Below are 18,223 nucleotides of genomic sequence, written 5' to 3' on the forward strand. Positions count from 1 at the left end.
CGGCATCCCATATGGTCCCCCCAAGCCAGGGGCAATTTATGAGCTCATAGCCAGGAGTGCAATTTCTGAGCTCATAGCCAGGAGTAAACCCTGAGCATCAAACGGGTGTGGCCCAAAAAAACCAAAAAAAAAAAAAAAAAAAGTTGAGGAACCACTGTGCCTCACAGATACTAGAATCTAATCATAGCTTTGTAAATCCTGGTGACTGAAGTTATTTTTATTTATTTTTCATTTTGAGGCCACACCTGGAATTACTCAGTGTATATCTGATCTCAGAGATCACTTATGAATAGGCTCAAGGGACAATAAGGAGTACTGGTGATTAAACTTGAGTTGGCTGCATGCAAATAAAGCACCCTACCCACTGAACTATCTTCCTAACTCCTGGCAAAGTTTATTTTATTTTATTTTATGTATTTTTTTGTTTTTTCGGGCCACCCCCGTTTGATGCTCAGGGGTTATTCCTGGCTACGTGCTCAGAAATTGCCCCTGGCTTGGGGGGACCATATGGGACGCCGGGGGATCAAACCCTGGTCCTTTCCTTGGCTAGCGCTTGCAAGGCAGACACCTTACCTCTAGAGCCAACTCACCGGCCCCCTGACAAGGTTTATTTTTTAAAAATAATTTAAAAAGCAAGGAGATACACCAGGAGGCAGAACTTTATAACTAAAGTAAAAAATATAAAAACAGAAAGAAACTTAGCAAATAGGTAGTCAGGTTCCAAAAACAGAAAAACTTTTTAAGTCTGAAAAAAATCAAGACATTTATTAAATAAAATAAATTAATAATTATATTACTCTCAATAGTCCACCACTCTCATGCATAATATGTATATCTCTTGAACTTTTCAGGAGTTTATTTCTTTTTTGGAACTCTGCAATTCTTATTATCTTTAAATGCATTATTAACTTGTGCCTCTACTGTATTTGTTAATCATTTCTTGTGAAGTTCTCTGAATAATAGAACATTAAATAGTAGCTTTTTTAATGCTAAAAAAATTAGAATTCTTATATTTAAGGACTATATTATAATATATTGAGAACTTAGTTTGCCCAAGTTTATCATATCTATATATAAGTACATATTACTTTATGAGGTTTATAAATGAGGTATTATGATTTACAAAACTGAAAATGGCCTAAGTGATAGTGCAAGAGCTAAGCTATTCTTGTTACATGTGGCCAATCTAGGTTTGATCTTTAGTAGCTCCTATGGTCCCCTGAGCTCACCAGAAGTGAAGAAGTTTTCCCTGAGCACAGTGCCAGGAGAAAGCCTTGAACACCATTGGGTATGGTCCTCAAAACACACACACACACACACACACACACACACACACACACACACACCAAAGAAAGCAGATAGTTTTAAGCATACTTCATTCTAAGACCACATCTACCACCGGGGTGCCCACTTTGGTCTACCAATATTCCAAAGACCTCAATCTATTTTTATAATTATAAAAATAATTAAAAAGAGAAAATCAGACATTTAGGAATTCTACACAATTTTAAAATGTTATTATTAACATAGAGCATCATAAATTTATGGGTAGAATGTGTTAAGTTCCTGCATGGGTTCAACTCCTGACAGTGGTTTCTCTACAGCAATTCTAGAAGCAACCCCAAGCATTGCTAGATGTGGTCTTAAAAAAAGAATTAGCTAATACATACCTACTTATTGGACAAGATTCCCATGAAGTTTCAATATGACACTAGAACTATTGGTAGGCGTTAAAATTTCCATAAGGAGAGAGAGAACAATTATTATGGGGTACTTTAGTAATTCTTCAAAAATTTTCCATATATATTTTTTTTCTTTAAAGACTTCATTCTTGATTTACAATCTTTATTTTCTGAAAGTTTCAACATGGCTATATTTTAGGTTTAAAACATTTACACAAATTACTATAACATAACAGATAATGCACTTAACCTCAGTGACAAGGATTTTAAATACTTCTATTTTAATGTGTGTGTGTGTGTGAGAGAGAGAGAGAGAGAAGAGAGAGAGAGGAGAAAGCGATAGCTTTCTGACCTTTAGATAGAAAGAATATGAGCTCAGATTAAGTTAATTCAAGTAACTGATTATACTCAAATTATCTTTGAGAAGACTCAGAATGTCAATGAAGAGATTGCATTGTAAACTTCTGACATTATATACAGCTAATGAGTTCAAATATAAAAATCTCTTGGGGTTTCAGGAAAATTACAGGGAAGACTACTTGTATAAAGGGCAGGTATAGATCAGTGCATGCTAGTGGTCAGTAAATTTTGTTATGAACTGACCTTCTGACCTCAGCATGCTTTGATGGTTTTATCTGTTCTGTGCATCAAAGTAAGATTCCTAATTTGGGACTCTGCCTTTGAGTTATGTTTAGTTGGGAAGAACAAAATAAGGGAAAACAGAACATTCTTTGTAGTCTTAGTAGTGATGTCTAGCATTTACTAGTTTTTTCTTCTTGAGTTCAGTGGATAATCTATTTAAAACAGTTTAATTTACTTTACTCTAATATTTAAAGTTACCCTAATATTCTGTTTACATGGTGATGATAAAAGGGGATTGCTCACCAAGCAAATCAATTACTGAAAACAAATCTTTAGCTCATAAAAGTTTCATAGGCAACAATAAAGGTTATTTAATAAGCATATTACACGATCAAATAATTTTGAGGTCTCTAAATGTGAAAGTAGAAAGCATTAAAATTACTTTTCAGGGTTGGACTAAGAGTGGAGCCGGTAAGGCACTTGACTGGCATGTGGCTGACCCAGGCTCTACCTCTTAATACCCATATGGTCTTTTGAACCCCACCAGTAGCTATCCTTGAATGCAGAGCCAACTTGAGCACTTCCAACTATGGCCCAAAATAGAGAACACAATTGTTATCTTACACTTGGTAGCTGTAGTATGAGGGAGAACACACTGCTTATATAAACCCGATGTAATTTTGATACTTGGCACTACGTGTTCTCCTAAGCATCACTGTGTGCTGCCCTGGAGACCCTGAAGCATGGCCAGATTAAAACTGTTCACTCCAAAATGCAGAAACAGAACTACATGACATCCTCAGGCCACAACACTGAACTTCTGGGGCTAGTAATTCAGGAAGTGACCCCAAATTGTCTGAATAATTCTTGGAATACCTGTTCTACTCCCCATGAATTACCTATCACCAAATAAAATAAAAATATACTAGAATAACATTTTTGGTAATTTTTTTTTGGGGGGGGGCACACTAGGTTGTACTCAGGACTCGCTTCTGGCTCTGCACTCAGGGATTACTCCTGGCAGGCTAAGGGAATCATATGGAGTGCCAGGAATCAAACTCAGGTTAGATGTGAGCAAAGCAAGTGCCTTACCCATTGTGTTATCACTCCTGCACATAAAATAAGATTTTAAAAGATGATTTTGGTGCTGTGTTACCAAAATATCTTTGCACAACTACAAAATAGAACTGCCTTTTCTGTTTTAGTCCTATTTCTGTATATTTGTTTATTTGCATTTTTATATGTGTGACTGCTTTATAATCTCTAGAAATAAGAATACAATCTCAGGATAAATTAACTCAGAAATTATTACACACTGTCCAGAGAATTCAAAAAGGAGTCAATGGATAAAATTCACCATGAATATCTGAGATTGTATAGGTATATGATATGTATAGAGAATGTTAGTATTTTTGCCAAGATGAAATGACAAGTCTTTAGGGCTCCACTTCTCATCAACAATTTATCCATTCAGTGAACATTTTTGATGACTTGTTTTTAATGTAAATGTTTGGTTATGAAGCAAATATTCAAGTTGAAAAACTGAATTGTAAGAATAGAGAGTATTTAAATATGTATTTATTATATGTATTACATTTATATATATGTAAGAATAGAGAGTATTTAAATAAGTATTGTATTAATGTGAAGAACGTGTATAAATACAAAATTTTGTATAAATACAAGATTTAATTAACCCTTTACATTACAAGAAAGGGGGCCGAAGAGACAGCACAGCGGTAAGGCGTTTGCCTTGCATGAAGAAGGATGGTGGTTCGAATCCCGGCATCCCATAGGGTCCCCTGAGCCTGCCAGTGGTGATTTCTGAGCGTAGAGCCAGGAGGAACCCCTGAGCACTGCCGGGTGTGTCCCAAAACAAACAAACAAACAAACAAAAAATTACAAGAAATGTAATGTTCCAAACATGGTATAACTTTATCTAATTATACAAAATAGTTTGAGAGTTTTAAGAAATACTGTGGAAAATAGAACATAAAAGGACTATTACAGAAAGTTAGGTAAATGGAGTAAAGGTGGCAAGGATGACAGGCTACAAGGAGGGGGTAAAATTCCATACAGGTGGGTGTGGAAAGAGGAGGAGCTTGGACCACTCTTTTGACTCTTCAGATGCTAACCAAAGGGCTATAAAAGCCAGTGGAAAGCAGGCTGGGAAGTAAGGCATCCTGAAGGCCTGCATCCAGACATTAGCCACAGACTCCCAAGATTGAACTGATCCGAGCAAGAGCCATCAAGATGAAGATGCCGAGGCTGTTCTCAGTCTACTTGCTAGGACTCTGTCTGCTACTGAGTCAACTCCCAAGAGAAATTCAAGGCCAGAAAATGAGCGATGTTATAACCTTGTGCGGTCATGAATTGATTGTCCACTGGATCAGAATGTGTGGCAGCTCGCTGTCCCAACGGAAAGAGATGATGAGAGGCGGCAAGGTTAGACGCGAATCTGAACCACTCACAGGTAAGAGCTCCCACCTACACAGATTCTCTATACTTCCTTCCCATTGACTACTGTTGACCAATAAGAACTGGGGTCTACATAGTCTGGCTTCATATCTTCTTGGCAGCTCATATTCAGTTTTGTCTGCTGATGACTGAGAGTTTGGGTTTATACGTTGTTTCCCCCCCCCCCCGCCCCCAATTAGGAATTTAGAGGGAATCTGGAATCGCAAAGTATAAGAGGGGCAATGCAGTGGGAACAAAAATGAAAAATAGAAACATACTAAAATCCATTCTCTCCTGACTTTGTTTCACCAAGTGCTCCTTATTCCTTTTTGGTTCCGGGTAGGGAAACGGGATATTATCGAGTTAAGGCTGCTAAAAGACCTTATAGAACAGTAGAGTAGCACCCCTGGAGTTTCTAGATGCCTGGGATGGGTGACATCCATATTTGTGGCTGAGCAAAAAGGTTGGGGGCAGTAATGGTTATCAAGGAAATGTTATCCAGTAGGACTAAGCTACAAGGGCTTGGGGCTTGTAGAACAAAGTGAACTACTGAGTGTTAACAGGACATGAAGAACCTTAGTTTAACCATTCTCCTCTCTTGGAAAACAAACAAGCAAACAAACAAACCAAGATGGCCCATGTCATCGAAAAGTTCCTCTTTAATTTAAACAAACGAGAGAACCACACTGTGAACTGGGTTTGAAAGTCCACTTGTGAGAGAAGGGATTAAAAAATTGGATAGGTCAAATCACCCACCAGAGCCTGAAGGGGCTCTTGAGTGGCATATTTGACCTCCAGACCATCACAGTGGAAAACCTGACTGAGGCTGCAAACATTTGAGAAGTTAGGGTTTTTTCCTTAGGGAAAGATTAAAGAGTAAGTATAGGTGAAATCTGAAGAGATAAATAATAATTATTTATTAACCATTTACAAAAGTAAGTCAGAAGCTAAAAGGAAGCAGGCACGGGACTTTCGCAAATATTCTACATTAATAGTGTAAGGGTAAGTTAATAACAAACAATTGTTTCAGCTTTCATAACACTTGCAACTTATGATAAGCCAACACTGTTTTTATAAGCTCTGTGCCTAGCTGCTGAGTAACTAACTGGCCCTCATGTGACATTATTGTGCAAAACTCAATGGACATTTACGTCCTCTTTATGGGATTTACAGCAAATTTATGAAAGTATCTTTTCTTTTTCTCCCAAAAAAAGACATCTGTTGCTGGTCAGAAATTTATTTATTGTAACCTTTTATATATTTCTCTTGTGATAGCAACAAAAGACTATAAAAGAGTCTGGAATTTGAAATAGAATAAATAGATACTATACTTTGACTTATTATTGTTTTATTAAATAACTGGTTCTCATAAAAACATATAAGACATATAAAAATAGAGAAGTGAAAAGTTCTCATAAATAAAAAGACTAGAAATATACAAATTAGGGGATACAATGAAAGTATGTTAATTACAAACTGAAAAGCAGAGTGAACTTTTGAGAAAAAGTACGTATAGTTTCTTAAACTTAAATGCTATAGTTTGCACAATTTCACACATTGTTCTCTTAATTCTTGTTTTCAAAAATTTAATCATGAATTTAGCATCATAAATTCTAAAAAAATAAAATTAGAAAATGTTTTGATGTTTTAGTAAAAGCATGAAGCAGTTCTTGTTAAGCTTGAGCACATCTGTCTTTTTAGCTATTTGAAACTTGCTCTTAAAATAGTGGACATATAGAGACCAAGAGATATCAACTTAAGAATAGATTTTTAGGTAACCATGATGTCTAATGATACAGAAAATCAGGCATAATATGCCGGTAGAAATGGCTTGGGATTGCTGCTTTTTCTGTGGTTTCTGTAAAAAGAAATTTTTTATTTTCTGTTAGCCTATAACAGACTGTAAGAGTTTTCAATGGAAAGAAAACAGAATTCTATTACCTTATATTTTTCTTAATACTCTCTAAATAAAATGCAAAACTGGCACTAACAAATGAGAACTAATAATAATCTTTTTGTACTCCAAGTTTTTGCATTTTCCCTCGGTAAAATCTCCTATTTGTTTCAATATTCTCATATTAAATTATCCTTGCTTCAACTTAAAATTTAGTTAGAACTTTATCAAATACATGTGTATGCCTGTGTGTGTGCTGGGCAAATCATATTAATAACAATTTAGAAACAAACAAAATGTCAATTAAACAGTTATATTTTATCATGCTGAGGTGCTACTTAACACGAGGCTCTTTTCTAGATAACATATACATACTACTTGTATTTTACAGGATTCACAACAATGGAATATTCAATTTCATTAGTAAATAGGTATTAAAACAGATACCAATTTCTTCTTGAAATTAGTGAAATTTAGTTTTTTTACCCACTTAATTTTATTGTAAAATTTTACTATTTAAAGCAAATGCTTTGTGAAGGAACATTGTTAAGTAAATGAAATAGGCAGCAATTTCCTGTTTGTTACAGAAAGCAGATGGAAATTCTGCTTTTTAATCTTTATTTTGAATCAGTAACTTTGCACTATGAGAGATCTGAAAGAGTAAAATAGTTAATATATACTTATAAGGCTAATCATAACTCAGAACTTGCTTAGTAATGGAAATTAATTACTCAGATAAGAAAATTTCATCTGGAATAGAGAGAAAGTATAGGGGTTTAATTACTTGCCTTGCATGCTGCTGACCCCAGTTCAAATCCTTAGCCTATATATGGTGCCCTAAATACCACTGCTTATTGGTCACTGAGCATCATCAGCTGTGGCCAAAAAGGAAAGGAAAAATGGGAGGGAAGAAAGGAAGAGAAGGAGAGAGAGAGGGAGTAAGTGGAGTAAAGCAGTATATTAAACCTCTGGGGCACTAACCTGCCTAACTACCCAACTCTATTTTCTAAATTGTTAGCAGAATACATGTTGATTCTGTTTAATTTCAATTCAATTAATGCAATATTCTATTTGCAAAATTAATTTTTCTTATATTCACTGACTTAAATAATTTTTTCTATCTCCCTTCTCTTTTTGCATCTTAGAAACCCAGTCAACAACCATGAAGATAGATGAGGAAATGCTAAAGAAATACGTTACTAAGTTACAGAATGCATTAGAAGATGACAATATTTCCTCTAAAGAATTCCAGGAAATTCTCTCCAATATGGAAACAGAAAACAAATACACTCTTTTAGAATTAATCAGCAAAGACTCGGTTAAACTTTCCAGAAAAAAGAGACAGACCGCATATGATCTGTTTAACAAGTGTTGTCATTATGGGGGTTGTACTAATGGAGAGCTTCTTAGTTATTGCTAAGATGACGCTGATTGTGTATTTCTCCTGAAATAATCACATGTATCCTTGATGACAAAAGTACTGATGCCTTTGCCAACCCTCCTGATTATTAGAATATAAAAAAGCATTATTAATGTTTAATAAAATATTCCTTGCAAATCCTTGCATTGTAGTTTGATTATAATAGTATACTTTATATTAAAAGACTTTTTGTTTTTTCTCAATGGTATAATTATGCAACTGCTTTTCTAAATGTTATTTACATAAAAATAACAAAACACCATTTGAATTCCAATACAACTCAAATATTTTTTAAGTATAAATTCAGTAAAATGTTATATCCCTATGTTATTGGTAGTGAGTTTACCAATAAACTTTATATTTGATGAATTTAAATCTGTCAAGCATTCTTTCTATTTCAGAACTAATTCCAAAATACTATTTCTGGATTTAAGTCTGAATAATTTTGATAGAAAGAAGCATGAAAATATTAAAGTGATTTAATACTAAGAACATTTTTTTACTAATACTAACTTGAGTCAGATATAAAAAGAAATGACAAAACCTGGACTATTCTAATATAAATATATAAAATTGGTGCTGATTTAATTGATTTTATAAGGAATTAAATTGGTTACTGAATCAAATTAATTTAGTAAAAGCCATATAAATTATTTTTAAATGATTCTCTAATTTCTACCATGTAAGACACAAAAATATATATCATGCATTTTAAGGCAAAAGATGACTAGATATTGAGAAAATGATAAACAATTTAATGTCACAAACAACAGTTGAGAAACATTATATTTACTATTTTAGAACATAAAACTATTTCCCTAAACAAAATTACTGTGAGATGATATAAACCTTTTAATACCAAATTAATATAGTACTTACTGTGTAGTGTCTAGCAAATTCCTTTGACTTACACACATCTTTAGGCAGCATTTCTAGAAAAATACTTCAATAGTAACTTTATCAAATGTTTGTAAGCATAAATTAAGATATTAAGAAAGTCCCATATTTTAAACACCCACACATGATGAAGCATAATCAAACCTCTAATGTTTAGGTCCTTATCAAGCTCATCTTCACTATATCTGCAAAATCTCAGAGAACATCAGTTATCTTGAATAGTCAGAAAAATCTGCCATTTGAAATGGTCATTGCAACTGAGGAAAATAAGGGCAGTGATGATGAAACTTAATAGTCCATTCACAACAAAGATGTATCCCTAGACATAAAAGGCATCTCCCAAATTCTGCTCTGCCTTTCCCAAAAAGCACTGAAACTAGGGCTTCTGGTACCAGAAATTAATAAAGTTTCATTAATTAGCAGTTAGTTGATGATTTCTGAAACGATACCAAGACCACCTACAGCTAGCCATCTACTATCAGTATACAGAGTTTATACTTCATTGTTACCTACTAGTTATGCTACTTGCCCTAAAACTCTCATGAGAACAGTTGTTAGTAAGTGCAATTGAGTTCTCACATAAAAATATATTTTCTGGCTAAATGACATTATTTGCAAGTATTTCTCTAAAAGAAAACATACACACAGGGATAGAAAACTCTCTTAGTCTTTTCAAGCAAGACCAAGTTTAGAATACACTTCCAATCCTACTTAACAAGAGAATGAAATCAAGTTTAAAATAAGTAAGTTTAGAATTAATTCAGATCCTACTTAACATCAGAATAAAACCAACTAGCTTTTCCCATCTTCCCACTCAGATGTTCTTTGAACTTTATCTTTTTCTGGGTTTTTTTTTGTTTGTTTGTTTTCTGTTTTTTGTTTTTTGGGCCACACCCATTAGATGCTCAGGGGTTACTCCTGGCTACGCTGTCAGAAATTGCCCCTGGCTCGGGGGGACCATATGCGACACCGGGGGATCGAACCGTGGTCCTTTCCTTGGCTAGCGCTTACAAGGCAGACACCTTACCTCTAGCGCCACCTCGCCGGCCCCTGAACTTTATCTTTTTCTTATGCTTTTGCTCCACTTCATGTTCCTAAGGGATTGTCAACATCTGGGTTTTGGAATGCATTAGGTAGATAAAGACAGGAACAGAAATGTTGTAATCCGGGCATGATGCCTTCTTTATGCCTGGTTTAAAAAAGAAGAAACTTTGCCAGACACTTTGCATATGTCCCTATTATCTGTCCTTACATGAAAAAACATTGGTAATTTATTTGTAGCACTTAGAGGCTAGAATGGTAGATAAGCAAGGGAAAAGGACATGTAAAGGGATTAAGGCAGTTTACTTATACCATTGCTCAAGCTTACTGCTCTGGCATCTGCAATAACTGTTTTCAAAATATTAGTATTTGCTGTTAATAGAAACTTTACCTAGAGATGGATCTCAGATATAGTATGTATGATGGCGTGAGTTATGTGTTCCACAATTCCCAGAGAGAGTGAGATTAATCTCCATGCCCACAAGCCAGTCTCTCCACCACGTGGAACCAAGAGCCAAGATGTCAGCTGCTCCTCCAGGGATAAACAAACCCCACTCCCAAGGGGAGGGGAAAAAACCAGATGAGGAGGCAATGAGGAAATATCTTTTTAACATGCCAACCAAAAACCAATTGAGAAACATCTAATTAGAAAACAATATGAGGATCAATCCAAAGGCCTCTACGAATAGTATGAACAAATAAGTATTGGAAATTAAGTACATTTGTAGCTTTCACTCTTATGTGCATAAACAAAATTTTTCTCCAAATACGTTTTATTTTGACTCTGCTTATTTCATGGTCTGTCTCCTCCTTTTGTCTACTCTTACTATGACTGTCTTCTTTGATTTTTGTTTTTATTTTAGAAAGAATCATTAGAATTGTTGCTTTTAACTTTTCATCAGAAAGCTTAATTTCAGCTCTAGAAGAGCACAGTCAAAACTGCCTCCTGGTCTGAGGTAACTCTTGCCTGCTGAGCAACCTGAGTTACAGGAACTTTAGTCTTAGAGGCACTGACACACATTCCAGGGAAACCAATAATTAGCAGCAGACACAGTGTTTGAACCTCTGTGCTTGAGAACATCCATGTGCTATTCGGCTTTGCAGTGAAACCTGGTTCAAAATTATGTTTGCAATAAGGAACCTGACCTCCAATGTTCAGAATACCTGCACATCTACTAGGAGTTTTCAAAGTCACCAAAGTCGAAACATCCTCAGTAGTCGGGATTGTTTATGGCTGGATAACCTGTGTAGTGAAGCCTCAGTTAAGGAACATCTCCAGATCTGAATAGCATAGGTGGGAAGAAAAATCCCTTCTAACTATTCTTAGGGATATGATCTTCTTGATATAGTTAACTATATACTTGGAGAGCTGGACCCTTGGCTTTTTTTTAAGAAGTATTGCTTAACTGCCAGTTTTCTCTGCTATAGGCTTAACTCACCTCCAGAATGAGCTAAATGGGAAGCTGGTAGAGGCCATTCAGGAGTTTTCTGGCCCTACTGAGTCCACACATTGGGGAGGGGGGCATCAGGTGCTCTCCAGGGAGGCAAAGCTGGGTCAGATCCATCTCGGACCTCAGCACCCAGAGCCAGTGCCTGATGGGGAGTGTGTGAGTGCTAGAGCTGGGATTTGGTGGTGGTGGCTTCCTTGTGTCTTCTTAACCATTTTTATAGGAACCAGCGTACAGTCCAACTTCAGCAGGGTCTAACACGGGGGCCAGATCAATCTATTCTATTGCCTGCATTCCTGCTACCTTCAGTCCCTTGGGAGCAGCACTCTGAGCAGGGGAAGCCCAGCCCAGCCCAGCCCACCCATCTCCTCCAGTGGTGGAGGACACCATCACTCACAGATGCGGCCACCATCAAAGTCTGTTTTCCTTGTCCTCATCCTCTCACTTCTGGATGGGTATTCTGGCATCTCTCTCAGACAAGTCCCATCTGCACCATCATGGTACATGAAGGGAAAAGAGTATAGTAAGAATCATACTGGAACCCATTCTTTGAAACCATATTTTCCAACATTAATAATAAAAACCAGCTGCATTGACCAAAAACAAAACTAAAATCACATCAGGATTTGATTCTAAGATGAAGAATTGGAAGTTAAATCTTCTACCAAGTTTTCTAGAGGGCACTGAGATGATGGCTGAGACTGATTTTACCCCATATACAATTGATGACCTCTTGTTACCTATTCCAATGTGCTTTGTGGAGGGAGGGCACACTGTTGGTATGCTTTAGACTTACTTAAGGCTCTTAAGTGTTCAAGGATGACTCCTGCCAATGATTAAGACCATTTGGAGCTAGGATCAAACCTGAGTCAGCTATGTGCAAGGCATGTGCCATATCCAACTTTATCTCATTGGTCTCTTACTTGTTTCAATGTTTAAGAAATAGAATTTTACAAATCAGAAGCTGGGTGGCCAGTGGTCTCGCCCCAATCCTGCTTCTCTTGGCAGTGATAAGTACCTGAGGCATAACTTTCTTTTTTTGTTTGTTTGTTTGTTTTGTTTTGTTTTGGCCACACCCATTTGATGCTCAGGGGTTACTCCTGGCTAAGCACCCCCTGGCTTGGAGGGACCATTGGGACGCCTGGGGACCATTGGGACGCTGGGGGATCGAACCGCGGTCCTTCCTTGGCTAGCGCTTGCAAGGCAGATACCTTACCTCTAGCGCCACCTCACTGGCCCCGAGGCATAACTTTCTATGCAGCTTGCTTTCCATAGTTTGGTTCCACAGCTTACAGTTCTCTTAGGCATTGTTATCTCTTGTTGTTGGAGAATGTCCTGTCCTGGTATAAAACTCTCTCTCTAAAAAGAAAATAATGGAGAGAAAGAAAGATCAGAAAGAATATGCCACAGAGATATTCAGAGTAGAGGGTAGGGAGAGGGCAAGAGAGAGAGACTGGACACATTGGTGGTGGGAAATGCGCACTAGTGAAGGGTGCTGCACATTGTATGACTGAAACTCAATCATGAACAACTTCATAACTGCATAAACCATGTGGTTCAATTAAATAATTTATAAAAATTAAATAGACAAGCACAGTCATTATGTCTGCGTTCAGCCAGCTTCATAAAATTACTCTGTTCTCGAAAGAGATGTAGTCCAAGCCATAAAATATTATGGGTATACATGCCACACAGCTGAATGAAAGCTGGCAATCTTGGGAGGAGAGGGCGGGCCAAATCCCCGCCTGCCAAAACCACACCTGCTGAAAAGATATCACCCACAATGGGCCTGCTTCACCACTCATCTATGGTTCTCTATAAGATATCAATCTAAACAAAACTAGAGGTAGGCAGGTAATTGGGGCTGACATCACCAGGATATTTAAAAAATTTATTGATTTTTAAGAATATCTTTATGTAAGCACCATGATTACAAACATGTTTGTAGTTAGATTTCAGTTAAAAAGAAAAAGAGCAACCCCCTTTAAGAGTGCAACATTCCCACCACTGATGCCCACCATCTTCCTCCTCCCACACCACTTGCCTGTATTCCAGACAGGCATTGTACTTTTCTTCTACCTCAATACCATTGTCATGATAGTTGTCAGTGTAGTTATTTCTCTAACTGAACTCATCATTCTGTGGTAAGCTTCATACCATGGGCTGGTCCTTCAAGCCCTCATCTCTATTATCTCTGGGTATTACTGCAATAATGTCTTTTATTTTCTTAAAACCCACAGAGGAGCGAGAGTATTCTGTGTCTATCTCTCTCTCTCTGACTTTTTTCACTCAGCATAACAGTTTCCATGTACATCCATGTATAGGAAAATTTCACGACTTCATTTTTTTTTTCTGATGGCTGCATAGTATTTTATCATGTATATGTACCACAGTTTCTTTAGTCACTCATCTGATTTTTTTTTGGTTTTTGGGCCTCACCCGGCGGTGCTCAGGGGTTACTCCTGGCTGTCTGCTCAGAAATAGCTCCTGGCAGGCACGGGGGACCATATGGGACACCGGGATTCAAACCAACCACCTTTGGTCCTGGATCGGCTGCTTGCAAGGCAAACGCCGCTGTGCTATCTCTCCGGGCCCTCATCTGAATTTTTTATCTTAAACATTTAATATTCTGTACAAGATGGTATTTGTGACAGGTAAGTTCAAAAGGTGACTTGTTTTATCTTCGCACAGCTGTGCTCAGGAGTCTTATTTTATTTATTGTTGGACACCTGGGTTGATAACTGTTACTTATTTACTGAGTGCTATAATGAATAGCAGTGTGCATACATCTTTTTGGGTCAATGTTTTTCTATCCTAGAGAAATTTACCCAAAGGGGGGTTTGCTGGGTCATATGGCAGCTCAATTTTGAGTTGACTGAGAACCGTCCATACTGTTTTCCATAGAAGTTGGACCAAGCAGCATTCCCACCAGCAGTGGATGAAAGTTCCTTTCTCCCCATCTCCCCATCAACATAGATTATTCTCAGTATTTTTGATATGTGCCATCCTCACTAGTGTAATATGGTATCTCATTGTTGTCTTGGTTTATATTTCCCTGATGATAAGTGATGATGAGCATTTTTCATGTGCCTGTTGGTCATCTATTGGTTTCATTTCCTCTGTTCATTTCCTCTCCCAATTGTGTAATGGGGTTTTTAGGTTTTGTGGGACTAACCTATGTGATTACTTTGCATATCTTAGATATCAACCTTTTATCTAATGTGCTGGGTGAAAATATTTTCTCCCACTCATACTATACCTGTCTTTAATGTTAGCCCATTATTTTTTTGTTATACAGACACGTTTTAGTTTAATGTAGTTCCATTTATTCAGACTCGATTCTATAGTCCTTGCCATTGGTATTCTATCATTGAAGACCCCTTTGAGATCTAAGTCTTAAAGTGTTGTATGTTTTTCTCAATAAACTTTATGGATTCATGTCTAATCCCAAGGTCTTTGATCCACTTTAAATTGACTTTTATATAAGGTGTGAAATATGGATCCATCTTTAATTTCTTACACGTAGTTATTCCATGATCCCAACACCATTTGTTGAAGAGACTGTCTTTATTCCATTTCATGTTCTTTGTTTCTTTGTCAAAGATTTATTGACCATACACTGGGGGTGATCACTAGATACTCTATTCTGACCCATTGTTCAGATAGTCTGCTTTGTGGGTGTGAGGAGAGAGACATTATAGAATATAGGAACACTGGTGCTGAGAATTGATACTGGTGGTCATATTGGTGTTCAAATATTAAGACTTAATTATCAATGAACTTGTAAATCTGGGGCCATAGCGGTGGTGCAGAGTGGTAAGGCATCTGTCTTGCTGGCACTAGCCTAGGAAGGACCTGAAGTTCGATCCCCCTGTGTCCCATAAGGTCCCCCAAGCCAGGAGTGAATTCTGAGCGCATAGCCAGGAGAAACTCCTGAGTGTCACCGGATGTGGCTCCCCCCAAAAAAACCCAAAAAAGTGTAAATCATAGTCGGTTAAATAAAAATTAGAAACAAATAAAAAGCATCAAATAAAAATAACTAAAAGAATGAAAAATAAAAATAAATAAGTAGTATAACTTCCACAAAAATATACCCTCTGTCTTACTACCCCTATCTCTACTCAACTTTAAGCTCTGTGTTCTAAATAATGTAACCACAGACAGAAATCCACGATAATACAATATTTAGTATGCATTTTGCTAAGATCTTTGGAAAATACTGACAATGGAACTTTTTTAAATCATCTTGTCCACAACCCTGATTTTATGGTCTGAAGCATATTTTGATTCTACATTCATAAGCCTAAATATTGTAGAAAATAGTCCATTTTCTAAGTGAATTTTTGATCAGATATTATAGTTTACAATAGTCTTTAGGTCATTATATGGTTGCTGTGTTACTATACCTATCCCTTCCCTTTACCCAGTTGTTCAAGATGTCTCCACAGCTGTCTCAAAGAAAAATACAGTTCCTTTCCCTTCTCTCCACTTAGCCTCCTCAGTTTCCAGTTTTAATGATATTATTGTCAGAATATTTTTGAACTGAGGATCATACAAACTCTTTCTTTGTATCTTTATGCTCCTCATTTGAGCAAAATTATCCAATATTTATCCTTTACTTTTTGACCCACTTAACAAGACATTCCAGTTCCATTTAAGTTGTAGTAGATTGTAAAAGTTCATCTTTTCTCATAGCTGAATAGTACTCCATTTTGTGTACATATATACATAACTATCTATATAATACACACACACTTATATATATACATATATATGTATACCACTCTCTTTTTTGCTGACATGTTATTGGATACCTGAATTGTTTCCAGATCTTGACTTTAGGCAAACAATAAGCACAGGTATGAATATTTACTTTCAGGTTAATATTTTTGTGTTCTTGGGATAGATGCTCAGGAGTGGAATGACCGGGTCACATGGAGCATCTATTTATGTTTTGCAAAGTCTCCAAACCATGTTCCAAAGAGGCTGACCCATGCAAATAGTCCGTGAACAGTGAACTGAAGGTTTCTTTTTCACAACAGGCACTTATTGTTTTCAGTATTTTTCATTTACACCATTCTAACTGGTGAGGTAATATCTCATTGTTGTTGTTTTTAAATATTATTTAATGCACTATGGTTTACAATATTGTTAATGTCAGAATTTTGTACATAACAGAATTTGGCACCACACCCTTTCCCAGAGTAGCCACTTCTCTTCGTCTTTGTTTCAGTATTGCTTCCCCAACCTATTCCTTCCTTCCCCTCATCTGTAGTAAGCTCCCTACAAAAAAAGATCAGTCAGTATTTTCTGTTACCTTTGGGAATTTTTTTATATCTCCCACTTTGTTTCTTTATATTTTACAAGAAGATCAGTCTGTATTTGTCCCTCTCATTCTAACAATTCCACTCGACATGATATTCATTAGATCTATCCACACAGCAACAAATTGCATAATTTCAACATTAATAATGGCTGAATAGTATTCCATTGTGTACTATTATCTATCCTTACCTAGTCCTCTGTTCTTAGACTCTTAGGTTGTTTCAGATTTTGGCTATTGTAAACAATGCCAAAGGTATTGGCATAAGGGTGCATGTGTCTTTTCAGAACAGAGTTTTGAACTCTTGAGGTAGATGCCAGTATTAGAATTATTAGATCATATAGAAAACTCAATTCTTATTTTGTTGAGGAAGTGCCATATTGTTTTCCAAAAAAGTTAAGACAGGTGACATTTCCACCAGCAGTAAATGAGGCACTCCTTTTCCCCACATCCATGCCAAAACTGGTTATTTTTGTGATTTGTGATGAGTATCATTATCGTGCATTTGTGATATCTCATTGCTACTTTGAATTGCATTTTTCTGATGATAAGTGACGCAGAGCATTTTTTCCATACATCCTTTGGCCATATTTATATGTCTTCTTTGTAGAATTTTCTGTTTGTCATTTTCCACAATTGTTAATGTTTTTTCTTATGTTGTACTGGTGCTTTATATATCTTAGATATTAGCCCTTTATCTGATTAGTGGTGGGCACTCCCAGTTTATGAGTATCTTTTTACTCTGATCAGTGTTTCTTTTGCAGTGTATACATTTCTTAGTTTTATGGAATATCATTTGTGTATCTTTGTTTCCTTTTCCTGGCAAATCATTGTTATTTTTTTTTTTTTTTTTTGGTTTTTGGGCCACACCCGGTAACGCTCAGGGGTTGCACCTGGCTATGTGCTCAGAAGTTGCTCCTGGCTTGGGGGACCATATGGGACGCCGGGGGATCGAACCGAGGTCCGTCCAAGGCTAGCGCAGGCAAGGCAGGCACCTTACCTCTTGCGCCACCACCCGGCCCCTAATTTTTTTTTTGGTATCATTGTTATTTTTATTTGTATTAACTGATAATTAGTAATCATGAACTTTGTTTATTTGCCAACCCTATCTGGAAGAGCTCTGGATTTAGTTCAGGTTCGGTAATCAGAGCTCACTCTTGGTGGTGCTTGGGGGATCATAAGCAGTATCAAGCATTCAAACTTGGCTAGTTATGTGCAAGTGCCCTATGTACCATGCTACTGCTCCTGCACCACCGATGAACATTTTTATATGACTTTCTATCATCTTTATATCTTCTTTGAGCAATGTCTATTCAACTCTTCTTTCCATTTTTAAAAATGCTTTTTAGTTTTTAGTTTTTGAGAGTTCCTTATGTATCTTGAGTGAATGGGTCAGTTTATGGTATTAAGATATTAGTTTCATAGAAACTGTTTGAGATAACATTCCTTCCACTTCATGAAATAGTTTAAAAAGGATGA

The sequence above is a fragment of the Suncus etruscus genome, chromosome 1 (genome assembly GCF_024139225.1).
Source record: "Suncus etruscus isolate mSunEtr1 chromosome 1, mSunEtr1.pri.cur, whole genome shotgun sequence".
NCBI classification, from domain to species: Eukaryota; Metazoa; Chordata; class Mammalia; order Eulipotyphla; family Soricidae; genus Suncus; species Suncus etruscus.